The sequence below is a fragment of the Halichoerus grypus genome, chromosome 8 (genome assembly GCF_964656455.1).
Source record: "Halichoerus grypus chromosome 8, mHalGry1.hap1.1, whole genome shotgun sequence".
Lineage (NCBI taxonomy): Eukaryota > Metazoa > Chordata > Mammalia > Carnivora > Phocidae > Halichoerus > Halichoerus grypus.
The window spans coordinates 94,316,678-94,330,790 of NC_135719.1; the positions used below are offsets into that span (position 1 = coordinate 94,316,678).

At 37.9% G+C, this 14,113-nt stretch overlaps 1 long non-coding RNA gene across 2 annotated transcripts in view; it reads right to left on the minus strand.

Moving 5' to 3' along the window:
* Positions 1 to 3,140: 3,140 nt before the first annotated feature.
* LOC118525869 (uncharacterized) overlaps positions 3,141 to 14,113 on the minus strand; it is a 214,588-nt gene continuing 203,615 nt past the window's right edge. For both annotated transcript variants that reach the window (XR_013450174.1, XR_004912349.2), the window contains one exon: positions 3,141 to 3,869. This is a non-coding gene — a long non-coding RNA (uncharacterized LOC118525869). The remainder of the gene's footprint in view (positions 3,870 to 14,113) is intronic.

The window sequence follows — 14,113 nt, forward strand, 5'->3', positions numbered from 1 at the left end:
CGAGCCCCATGTCCGGCTCCCTGCTCATGGGGGAGCCTGCTTCTCCCTCTGACCCTACCCCCTTCTCATGCTCTCTCTCTCTCTCCCTCAAATAAATAAATAAAATCTTTTTTAAAAAAATAAATAAATAAAATAGACGTCCTTTGGTAAAATGTCCACTTTGATAATGAACTTAATTATTTTCAAAACCTATGTTAAACTCAATCTTACTAGTCAATATTTGGAAATATTACACTCCTTCAAGACTAAGACTACAGGCATGGTCTCAAAATTTTTTGGAGTAATAGTGAGCTTAAGATCCTAACAAAAAAAAAAGATCTCTTTAAGCCAGTATGATGCAAATCTTCAGTTTTGAGTGGACAAGTTTTAAAAAAATGAGGGGTGGAGAATGCTGTTAGCTAACAAATTATCCCTGTGGTGGGGTTCAACTCTGCACCCCTCATTGCCCACATGCACAGACCTGTTACAGGTGAAGTCCTCAAGAGTACTCCCAGCTTTAAAAATGTAAGAAAGATTTACTATGTATCAGAATCCACTTGGAGGAGGATAGGTTGCGGAGACACTAGAGTATCATGTAGAGTATCAAAAGACAGTAGTCCATTTACATTTAAAAAGGGAGAGAAAAGGGGCGCCTGTGTGGCTCAGTCGGTTAAGCGTCTGCCTTCGGCGCAGGTCATGATCCCGAGGTCCTGGGATCGAACCCCGCATCGGGCTCCCTGCTCAGCGGGAAGCCTGCTTCTCCCTCTCCCTCTGCCTGCCTCTTTGCCTACTTGTGCTCTTTCTATCTCTCTGTCAAATTCTTTAAAATAAATGAATAAATAAAAAGGGAGAGAAAAAAAATCCAAGACATGCTAGGCAAGTAGGAAAATATTTTACAATGACACGTGTGGTTTACATGACTATTCTGGGAAGGGCTGTCTAAATATTGATGAACAATAGCTCTCACCGTGTCTTTCTGTCTCTATAACCCTTGAACAATTCATTAATCTAGCTAATATTATTAGCAGTGGCAAAATGTCTATTCAAAGTCAATAATTAAATTAAACATTCTCCTTCATGTGCAATGAGCCACTGTAACGAGCAAATCAAGCAGATGTCTATATGCTTTTTTCCAAAGATTCCCAAGTCTCCCTATACATATATAAACTCTATGTGGGATCTGAACCTAACACACACACACACACACACACACACACACACACACACACACGCGCGCACACACACACACACGCACACCTCAAACAAAAAGGAATTTCTTAGGTAATAATTGGTGAAATAGAACTTCAAGACTTTGTCTGCCCCCCTACCCTTTTAAGTTCCATTCCCTAACCCTTCTCTCCCCCACTCAGAAGCCTTTTTTCCTGACTTTTCCTACTTCTCCCAATAGAGCTCTTCTCAGAAAAGGATTTCTTTTGATTTGTAGTTTATATCACTGACAAGGTTTCAAGTGTTATCTTCCAGAAGCGAGGCTTTTTAATGAGGATGGAGTATCAGAACATCAGCCAGCAGTATCCCAGATATCACACCTTTGCCTAAGGGAACTATTTCTTAACAAGTGGTCCATGAGCCTTGCATCAAATCACCCAACAACTTACAAAAATGCATATTCTCTTTGCTCCACTGTAGAGTTTTTCATTCATTAGGTCTGGGGTGAGTCTCAGTGTTTCTGAAGTACACTAAAGTTTGAGAACTAAGGGTTTAAGGGTGAAGAGTATGGAGTTTGCCATCAGCAAATGTGACTCCATTAATTGTGTGATACTGAGCGAGTTAATCTTCATGATATGTGTTTTGCTCATTTATAAGATCAGATAATAATACCTCCTTTAGAGGGCTGTTGTGATGAGACAATGTATGTCAAATGCCAAATCCATCAGAACTCTTTCAGTTGTGAATGAATGAAAACCTAATTAGCTCACATAACTGAAAATTCTGGAAGGAGGAAGATCTGGCTTCAGGGTGTACTTGATCCATAACTCAGTAAGACCTTTTTTTTTTTTTTCTTTTCTCATCTCTGACTTTTGCCATGTTGACTCCATTCTCAGATAGGCTATTCCTTTGTAATTACAAGACAGCAGCAGAGAATGAAACATGATATTTTTCCAGGCTCAAATTTCAAAGGAAAGAGTAAAAATGATTCTCTCTAATTGGACTGTTTGAGATAGTTCATCTGTTGGGAGGCACCACTCCATGTCTTTCACCCTCCATCTATCTTGCTGAGTCTGCCCAAGAATAAAGGCCCTGACCACTCTTTTCCTGGAGTTTTTCTCAAGGTTGTTTTGTAGCAAGAATATTGAGCAATCAGGTAATGTCCCTTTTAAGAACAAGGAAGCCTTGATTACTGCTTGCTATGAAGTGATGGTTTCCCCCAAGATCAGTGTTCCTTAGCTGTGACACAAACCCCTTGCTACACAGCATCCAGATGGGCTCATACTGCATCAGCTCCGTGAAAATCAGAAGCAAAAGGAACTCATGCAAATCATGTTGCTTACTGACTGCAACATGAGTAATAAAATCTTTTGTCTCTGACCCAGAAATCCTGTGTCTTCTGCTGTCATCTATGAAACAACAATAGACTAACTTATTAGCTTGTAAGTTAAGTAAAATCAAATTTAAGACCCTGACAGTATCTACCACTGAACCCATTAGCAAGGTCTGGAGAATGTTTTTGGCTAGACCTGGGCTATATACTCAACCCTTGGATTTGGGGGATCAACTCCACCCAGAAGTGGGAGGGGTAGAAGGGTGGATCCCAAAAAGAGAAGTGAAATGTAATTACCCCAAGTAGATGATGAAAGGTATGTTACGTGGCAAAAATACAATTAAAAAAGAACCATCTACAACCATCCAGCACAGATCCAGGAACCGAACAGATAGATCGATATAGATATCTCAACAAATGACAGATTATATTATTATTATTAATCATTATTGGTATATCTATAAAAGAAAGAGAATTAAAGTGATTCATGTTTTAAAATGCTTCTACTTCCAGTCATATAATTAAGTGGATGGTGTTAGATTAACTTTATAAAACTTTGCTTCATTTCTTCAAGTGTAAGCACATATGAAACTTGTGCAAAATATATTTTCATTCATATTTTTTTTCTATGATAAAGAATATAGTGGTATTTATTTGGGAAACTCAAAACATCTCACAGATATTACTGATAAATTCCAAATGACTTCAAGAGAATTAATCACTCTGTGCATCAGATTCTACATCTTTAAAGTGAGAATAATTAGATTAATAACAATTTATTACATTCCTATAAGATGAATGACACTGTTTATGCATATTTTAAAATAAGGTGATAAAGGCATTTTAATATTATACACAGCATATAGTTAACCATACTGAAAATGGCTTTGAGATTAGAAACATAAATGAATAAAGCATGAAGTGATATGCAAAGATTTGGTTGAGCCAGCTTTGAAGCGACATTTTATCAACAGCAATTGGGGAAAAGTTTGCTTTAAATACAGTTTTAAGTAGTAGAAGTAAGATAGCCCCCCACAACCAAGATAGGTACCAATGATTAGTAAAATAATATCCAAACGAACTTCCTTCTGTTTTAGTGTGGCTCACAAATATATTTGTGCCACATATTTAGCGCCTGAGAACAATTGTGAAGTTAACCAACTCCCATGAATTAGAATGACAGCTTCAGTCCCCCTCAGATTTCATAGCAGTTATATAAAACTGTCAGTAACCAGAGTTTAAAATATAGCAGCAGGGCAGGCAGGGGAAGGAAAGAGAAGTAATATTTATTCAGTACCTACTTTGTAAGTGACACATTTGCTAGGTGCTTTATATGCCATCTCATTTGGTCTTCCCCAAGATTCCTATGAACTAGAAATCTTTCTTTCTCCTACAAGCAAGGGGGGTGGGAGAGGGAGAAGGGGAGGGAAAGGGGAGAAGAGAGAAAGAGAGAGAATTGTCCGGCATGTTAAAGCAGGTAGTTGGAAGAACCAGGACTAAAAATCAAACCTACTGACTCCAAGTACCACGATCTTTCTATCAGATCAGATAAGTCCTTTTAAATGTCACACAAAGTCCATTCCATAAACTACATAGAAATGGGAAAAGTTTGATTGTTACCTCCAGTTTTATAAATCACAGTGACCAAAACCAAAATGTCAAAATGTACCACTCTACTAATGGTCTGTACCTAAAGGAGAATAATCAAATAAATTATTGGCAAATACTAAAGGAGCTATACTGTTTTCCACAGAGACAATCCGATTGCCTACGAAAAACACCAGTTTCACCTCTAAGCCAAGTGTACCCATGTCAAGAACTCCACTGAGTACATCTGAGGCCTCCCCATACATGCTCTTCCTCTAAAGTGGGAGACATGGTAACACAGTGATTAAGTAAGGTGGTGTCAGGAATCAGAATGCATGGTTCGAATCCTGGGCTTGAAAACTACTGGCTATGTCACTATGGGCCAGTTATCCACTTATGTCTTGTACTCTTTGTTTCATTTTTTTTTTTTTTTTTTTTAAAGAGAGTGAGTGAGGGAGAGAGAGAGAGAGCGTGAGCTGGAGGGGGGAGGGACAGAGGAAGAGGGAGAGAGAATCTTAAGCAGGCTCCCTGCTGGACCGAGTGGGGCTCGATCTCATGACCCTGAGATCACGACCTGGGCCGAAATCAAGAGCGAGAGATGCTTAACCAACTGAGCCACCCAGGCACCACTATGTCTCATACGTCTTAACTGAAAAATGAGAATAAAAATAATTTCTTTTCCATAATGTTAGCAAAGTGACGCATAAGTCCTTTTAGCATATTTTACACACTTTAATAATCCTTTTTGTTAACATAACTACCAGAGATAGCAATAGTTCAAGAACACTGAAAAGCAGAGTTTCCTTTTCACTTATGAAGATACAGTAAATATGTTCCAATTATTAGGAATTAATAATTCAGAAATATTAAAATAATATTAGATACTACAACTTTAATGGTCAATAGAATAGGACAAAACTCTGGAGTTTAAAAAGGCAAAATTTTGGATGAGTAACATTAGTTTAGTTCCATAAACTATTGTAAACAGCTTTTAGGACATTAGAGACAAGTTTGAGTTCCTTTTACCTCTTTACTTAAACTAGTAAGGTGTTATGCTGTAACAAGAGTGTAATTGAAACACATTAAACTAATTTTTTTTAATCTGGCATTCTTCCCAATTAACAGGTCATATCATTATCAGGACACCAAATAAATAGAATCCACTGAATTATTCAAGTTAATAGAGTCTAGTTAAGAAAAGATGAGAAACTAAAAAAAAAAAATCCTTCCCAAATACTGAAAGCTGATATTATAAAATTATAAAACAACTTCTTTTCTTATAAGTTCTTTTTATAAATTATCTCATTGACTCTATGAGCAACAGGAGTAGCATAAAACGAAGAGGTAAATATGCAAAGCACAACTTCAAACAGCTGTGGACACTTTAAAGCTGAGGTCTGCCAAGTATTTCTTCGAAACGAGTGCTGTCTCACCTGCAGCTGCATTTCTCATCCCATTTGCAAACCGAGGATGAATCTATAAGAATAAAATTGATGACTGCATTGATTCCTCTGAGAGTTAATCCTTTTCCTATGGCAATATCTTCCCTAAAGTAAGAATCTCTAGAATCATCACAACTGATACCCCGTTATGTCCCATTTCAAAATGAAATAAAACTGACTCCATTCTAAATTGAGTATATATTCAAATTTTCCTATCATTTTTCCAACAAAAGCACAGAGGAGATGAAGGGAAAGCATTTGATAAGCCAAATGATGGGTTCTTGCAAAGATAGTGAGCAGCAATGAGCAGCAGGATGGAAAGTCAACCAGGATTTGCTTGGGCAAGACCCAGTTCATTCTCTCCCTACCTAGAGCACAGATGGCAAGACTTCCCAGTTGTTTTCCCCCAGTCTGTAAGTTCCCTAAGGACCATTTGTTTTTGATTTCTCAGTGCCTAGCCCACCATCTAAAAGATGCACCATAGTTAGGAGCAGAAACTGTGGATCTCAGTGACTTAATAGCTCTGTGACCTCAGGTAAATGACTTCATATCTTCACCTTAGCTGTAATTTCCTCATCTATAAAGTGGGGGAAATACTAGTACCTATATCATAGGATTGTTATGAAGGTTAAATAAGTTAACATTTGTAAAGTATTTAAAACAATACTTGGCACACGAAGAGTTTTCTAAGCACTCACCAAAATATCATTACATTAAATTGATGGATTTATTAAGACAAAGCAAAGCTTTAAGTCATTGATTTTGGTATTGGGGCCATTGCTTACCTCTTGAGTATCTCTCTCCCTACCTGTGGTCTTCTGGAGTCTTCCCCATGTGAGCATCTCACATTCACATGTCAATGAATTTTTCTAAGTACAGTACTTAATGACTTAAATTATGAATTCCTTAATCATAAGTGTTTTCATTTTTTTTTTTTGAAAGAGTGAGAGAAAGCACGCACGAGAGAGCATGTGAGTGGGGGGAGGGGCAATGGGAGAGAGAGAGAGAATCCCAAGCAGACTCCCCACTGAGCGAGAAGCCCAACATGGGGCTCCATCCCACAACCCTGAGATCATGACCCACGCCGAAATCAAGTCAGACACTTAATGGGCTGAGCCACCCAGGCGCTACCAGTGGGTTGGCCTTTTTCCATAAGATTCTGACACTGATGGTTTCACTAACTGGTATTTGGGGAGCCTCCACTACAGATTCAAAAGACTCCACAAAGGAAAGTACTGCTTTCCTAGTGAAGGGATTGTGGGGGCTGTGATTAGTCTATAGTTGTAGAGGTGGTGTTTTTCTTTCTCAGTCTGGCATCATTTTTGGCCTTTCAAATTTCACCACACTATTACCAGAATTGCCTTTCACCCCAATAGCTCTTCAGAGGCCTTCTGTAAATCTCCCAAGTACAAGGGTGTTGTTGCCAACCCCTCTGTTACTGGTATCAATTTCAAGGGCAATGGAAAATCTTCATTCTGATATTCTTCCTCTTTGATATTCTTCCTGCAGACACTTCTCCTCAGGGGAACCAACCAGACTTTGTACATACAGAAGTTTCTCTAACTTTCTATATCCTCTAATACTCTTCTGGGTCTTGGTTCATGCTCCATCAATTATTCCAATTAAAAAAGAGTATATAACATGTGTAACCTTAACCTTTTCCTCTGCACCTTTTTCTATTTAGCTCATGGGATTAGCATATGCAATATAAAAATCAAATTTCCAAAGCGCTTTGAGATCACTGAGCAAAATCAGACTTTATTTCTTGAATATTTTAGTTCATTAACCATTATAAGGAATGGAGAGTATGCTGAGGCCTGAAGAAATTGGGATTGTGAGCAGTGGGAATGGTGGTAATGACAGTGACCACTATTACCTCTGTCAACCTTATTATGACCTCCTGGCTGTGCAGCTGTAGTTGAAGATGCTTCAAAGGAGTGAGTTATTAGCATTCAGATGAGAAATCATAGGGTCTTACTGGATATTTAAGGCCATGATAAAGAGAATGAGAAGGAGACTAATGACTTGGGGAAAAAAAAATCAAATGACAGATATGACTATAAAGGGAGAGTGTAGGGTCTACATTTAATACATCAGAACAATAGTTAGCCTGAGTATATAAGGATGGTAGCTCAAGATCCAAGAATAATTCAAATAAATGTAGAGCTTCATTTCTTTCCCATAAGCTGCATAAAACTAGAAAAATAAACATTGGCCAATACTGTGAAATAACACATTTTGCAAAGAACTCTCTAGGAATAGGAAAACTTAGGCTTTTTTTTTTTTTTTTTTTGGTCAAAAGTATCAGAGAAAGAAAACCAATGCTTAAAAGGCCATTTTCATTTAATTTATTTCTCAGAGACTTTAGTAATACATAATAAAATTGTTTAGTACTGGGAATAATTTTTTAAACAAAAGTCACACCTATTTACTCCTATTTTCTATCAGATTTCATCACCACTTAAAGGTTAGTTTTGAGTTAGAAAACATGTTTTAATAGTATGTCTAGTAAGTTAAAAACTCAAATAATATTCTTTAAAATCAAAGATTCATGATAACATGACTCTGTAAATAGCCTGGTTCTACATCTTTGTTTCAACTCTTTGTCCCCCAAAAGGATTTATTTCTTTTACAAAAATGACAAATTTTAGATAGCAAGTTTGCAATTGTGGGTTCTTAAAATATCTTGCTTGAAATGATTAAATTCATATTATTTCCTCACTGGAGTAATGCCCTATGTATAGATTAATATCCCTAGACAAGTAACATTGGTTAGTAATATTTTGCACAACTGAAGTGTTATGAGAAAAAGGTCTTTAAAAATTTGTTTTTCTTTTCCCTGGGATTTGTCTTTTTATGAAACCAGAGTGAGTCATCACTCATATGGGCCAGGAAAGCCCAGCCTTTGTTCTTTAGGGTAAAATTCCATTTGTCCTGTTATAGTATAAATAAATAATCGGAGTCAACAATTTTTTGGCATGAAAATAAGAAGGTGTTGAAAAATATACATTTGTTTCACATATTAAGAGAGATATTGGCAGCACCCAGTATTGTTATATTTATTAAACAAATTATTTATAGGCTCTGATTTTTACAAGGGCACACGAGTCTTCAGGTTACCACAAAAAATTGCTCTAGGGGCACATGGGTGGCTCAGTTGGTTAAGCATCCAACACTTGATTTTGGCTCAGGTTGTGATATCAGGGTGGTGAGATCAAGCCCCGAGTTGGGTGTGGAGCCCCCTTGGGATTCTCTCTCTCCTCTCCTTCTACACCCCCCACCTCCACATGCTTTCTCTTTCTCTCTCTCTCTAAAAAAAAAAAAAAATGCTCTAGATTTCATGAATTGTATAGCTAGCTAATGATTGACAGAATTTTTAGTTGATTTTCTCTTTCGTTGATAAATAACTAAATTAAAATTTTACCCATGTTTTTGAGATTCCTGCTTCCAGAATTTATTTTCTACCTCAGTGTCCAGAATTAAAGAAAATGATTAATCAAAGTTATACATAAATTTTATCATAATGTACGGAAAAAAATACATAATAATCTCTTTGCATGAAACAATGCCTAAAAAATAATTTAGAATTATATTTAAATAAAGCTTAATATGTTTAAATTTAAATCCTAACATTTAAGTTTTAATCTGAGGTAGACAAAATCATTCTTGTGGTATATTTGTCTATGATTTGATTATATGTAAGTGATGAATCATTAAATTCTACTCCTGAAACCAATATTACTGTATATGTTAACTAACTAGAATTTAAATAAAAATTTGAAAAGAAAAGAAAAAAAAAAAGAGTGGGTCTTGACCTATAAAGGATTAGTATTACTATAGTTCCTAGGTTAGTATTTGAAAACAGAGATGAAAGTAAATGCAGTGGTTTCTAAAACTTTATTGAATTCTAGACCTTCTTTGAGTTTAAATTAAAAAGAAAATCAATCTTATTTTGTGGCTAGGTGGAGAAATTTTCATCTATATGGCATCAAATGTTTTGACAAACATGGAAATGGAACAAAGGTGCAGTTGTTAGTGAAAAAATAATTGTCACTGTGCAAATCAATGTTAATTTTCTCATTCACACAAGAAATATTTTAATTGCCTACAACCTTGAGCAAGACACTTCTGATTCGGGGCACCTGGGTGGCTCAGATGGTTAAGCATCTGCCTTCGGCTCAGGTCATGATCTCAGGGTCCTGGGATCGAGTCCCACATCGGGTTCCCTGCTCAGTGCAGAGCCTGCTTCTCCCTCTCCCTCTGCCACTCCCTCTGCTTGTGCTCTTCTATCTCTCTGTCAAATAAATAAATAAAATCTTAAAAAAAAAAAAAGACAATTCTGATTCAAACAAGAACATGAATTTATATTTAATGGGGTGAGACAGACAATAAACACATAAACATAGATATATTAAGAGCTATAGTGAAGATAAAACAAAGTGATATGAGATAGTGTTTCTGAGTAACTAAAATTGACTTGTCAGAAAATGCCCTTCTAAGGGGGAGCTATTTAAGGTGAGACTTGAATGACATGTAGGAGAATATCCTGGAAAGATTGAGGGAAAGGGAATTCCCAGCTGAGGACCTAATATGGGAATGATATATTCCGGAAAGCAACTGGAGATTGAGCAGAAGAGGATGATCAGGAAAGAAGTGGCCAGTGAGGAAAGAGGAAAAATCAAGAAAGGAAAGTGTTTCTATAAAGAAGTTTTCTCTTGTGCCAAATGCTCATGAGAAGTCCAGTAAGATAAGGACAATCAAGGGATCATTGAGTGCGATGGAACGTTGGTAGTTGCTGACCTAACGTAGCACAGTTTCAGAGGACTAGAGGGTGAAGGCCGATTGGAATGGGCTGAGGAAAGAAAGGAATGGGGAAGAAATGGAGATAGCAAGTTTAGTCAACACTTTTGAAAAGTTTTTCTCCAAAAGGGAGCTGAGAAATATAACAGGAGACAGAGGAAGAAACCAAGAGAGCATGTTTATATTAGTGGGAATAATTAAGTTCAGAGGGGTACACTGATGAAAAGAAGAAATACTTCAGGAAGAGAGTTCTATAGTAGGGAAGGCATGGGCTGGAGAGCATGCGCCCAAGTTTTGGCTTTGGCAGAAGCACGTTCATCTCTTATAATGGAAGGTGTGAAAAAATGGGTGCACAGAAAGCGGTTTGCATGTTGGGATGCAGATTGGCAGTTTGAGGAGATACAAAAATCATGACATAGTCTCACTTTGGAGAGTGGGAAACCGGCACATAGTCAAGTAGAAAGATAGTCAAGCAATAGTGACTACCCAGTAAGGATTTGTGGTCCTGAGTTGAAATTGGAATCAGTCAGCAGAACTGCATGATTGTCTCCAGACTTGTTCAGCTTTCAATGTGAAATAAGAAATAGTGGGATAACTAGAGTTAGAGTTTTTTGAGGAAAAGTAATATGGAAGAAGAAAGGAGCAAGGTAGTTGCATCTTTTAAAAGTACATAGATATAATGCTGTAACACGAAATAGCAGCTGAATAAGGAATAAAGGAATAAAGAGCAATCATGAAGAATGAACAAGAATAAAAATTGATGATTTAGAGAACTTGGTATGTTCAAAGCACAGCTAGAGTAGGAATGAGAGAACGATGGGCAGTAAGGTTAAAGAACTGAATACAGAAAATTGGAGGAACAGCACAGTTGTCAGTGGCAATTAGGTCAAGGTTATAACTGTGGGAGTGGCCAGCTATTGTAAGATGGGGAAAAAGATGCTGAAGATGAGGAAGGTCAAGGAACTATGAAGCCACATGAGGGTTGGGTTTTCACAAGGATATTGAAGTCACCAATAAAAATGATGGATACAGGAGTAGAGATGACAGAGATGCACATACTGAAGTGTTCTATGAACAAAAGGAAGGGACCAGGAAGTAAGCAGGTGCCAGCTACAGAAAAGGTGAGCACTGAGTGATGTATACAATTGCTGAATCATTATATTGTACATCTAAGGCTAATATAACACTGCATGTAAATTATTCTTCAGTAAAAAAGGTGGTATAGTCTGATATGAAGTGCAAAGATGTCTGAAAGTTTCAAGGATGGAGAAGAAGTTATACAAAGCATAAAGAGAACAGAGACACCAACTTCATTGTCAGACCTCAAGGGTTGTCTGTATTAATGTCCAAATTATTGTCTTTACATCTACATAAGTGGTATTGTGTGGACAATATAATATCTGTTTCATCGATGGTTATAGCTAGAAATGGATAGGATTCATTGGCGTTTAACCCTCTTGTTTAATTTTTCTTCTACTATATAAAGAAATTTAGCCTCACCCACATTACTCTAGACAATAATTAGCTATTACACATAAAGTATTTGAAATTATAATACATTCAACTCCATTATTCATTTTAAGAGTTTCCTTGCGTGAAATAAACTTTGACATCTTTGCCCTGGAGGAGGATGGGGGATTGTGGTATAGTGACGAGAAAGGTAAGACTAGGAAGAAACTAGTTCTCATAGGTAATAAGATTGCATGCTTACACTTCCGTTTTCCCTCTCCAACTGCAAATATAACAATTTAACACTAAAGAACCAACCTTCCTTTTGGCCACGTGAAGCTAATAACGCAAAACAATCAGCATATCTGGGGTACCATTTACAGGAACAACTTATAATACACACTTCTGCCAGTTCTTTTGACAAATGTATGGCTTGGCTGATACCCTATGATAGATCTATTTCACCTGTCTTTTTTTATAATGTATCTCACAAGAAGGATAAGCAGAAAACATATTATACAACACAACTGTTTGTTTTCTCATTTCACGTTCATGTTTACTTGAGTCACAAATGACATATGATCCAAACCAGTAACACATGTCTGTGCCTGACAGGACATTTTTCATCTTTCAGGTCTGGGTTACATCTTCAGTAGCCTGTGTTGTGAATCTAAGTGAAGTGAAACAAGCTTCTCAGGTTCCCTTCTCAGGTATGACATACTTCAGTGTTTCATGGAACCAGAAATGAAAGAAAAGGGTTGTTGTTGTTGTTGTTGTTGTTTCTATTCTATTTCTGGTAAGCCTTTAGCTTACTTCTAGACTCTGTAAACTTGGCTAAATAATTTTAATGTGGTGTTTCTTCTTTCGGTCAGAAGTTGGATACCTAGCCCACGTTTCCTGTCCTTCATCCCACCCCTTTCCTCTGCACACCTTTGATCCTGTTGGGTCACACAGGTGTGGGAGCAATTCCCATATGTCAAATGATTGTTCATACCTTCACACCTTTCCTGATGCTTGGAATGCTCTTAGCTTCTTCAGCCACTTGGAACATTTCCAGACATCCTTCAATACTCAGGTGAAGCATCACCTTCTTTATGAAGGCTTTCCCATCTACCCTATTCATCTCTCTCACAGTTAGTCATTCCCTCTCTTTTCTTTCTGTGTGCATTTGAACATATATCAGTAATTGTCAGAGTGGCCATATAATGTATTGTCCAGACCAGGGCACTTTTAAGAGCACAGGGGTGCATTGTGAAAAATTACACTGGGATATCGGGCACAGATGACTGTCCTGGTTAACCAGGGTACGCGGTTACGCTAATGATAGCACTTACAGCATTGTATGGTGGAACCATCCTCCTCCTACAACGAGACTGTGAGCGCAGGCCTATTTTGTACCTCATGCAATGGCTAGTAGTAGTTAAAAACTTAGTGGATATCTACTGCTTTATTGTTACCTTTCTTCTAGTAAAAGTGTCTTTAGGGACAGCCTACCCCATTCTTTGGATGCTACAAATTCCCACCCATGTCGTTTGGATGGAGCTGAATCCACCCCTACTTTGGCCCATGTGGGTAGAGACATGGCTCAGATTCCACTGGTCAAGGCAACACCAATCACAGGCTAGTCCCCATCAGTCAGTGATTGGTTCAGATCTGTACATGATGACGTAGGGCCAGTTTGGGGGATTTTTTTTCAACCTGGGAGGAGAGGAAGCTCAATTTCCACTTTGGTTCTTATACTGGGAGCCTGGAACTGCCAGGAGACCCCTCCCCTCCAAGAAGAGCTCCTCATGAAAATGAAGTAAACATGGAAGAAAACACTTCCAAGAAACCACTGGAGCTTTTTTTTTCTCCAGTGTTGCCTGATGCTACATTGTTTTACCTTGTATTTTTGGGTTACATGAGCCCATAAATTCCTCTTTTGTTGAAGTCAGTTTGAGCTGTTTCTGTCTTTTGCAGAAAGGTAGGTTTGTTTGTTTGTCCTGACTGCTGAGGCCTGGGATACAGGAGGCACTCCGTAAGTCCCAGATGAATGAGTTGAGAGGATGGATAGGTGGTTCCTGGTGGGCAGTCTCAGGCCTATGAGTGACTATAGGTCACTCTCCCACTGCAGCTCCCTAGACCTCTGGCCAAGTTACGTGCTCTGTCCAGCGGTGCCTCCTTCAGGGAGAGCTCCTGGAGCCGTCATCACAGGCTCTCATTTTTGTTTCTTTTTCTGTTTTATAGGCACTTTTGCCATTGGTGGTTTGATAGTAATTTGGGGACAGCTGGTGAAGTAAAAGGAGATATTACTTCCAGCTATTGCTTATAAAAGTGACCAGAAGTTTGAAATATACTATCAACACGAAAACCATCT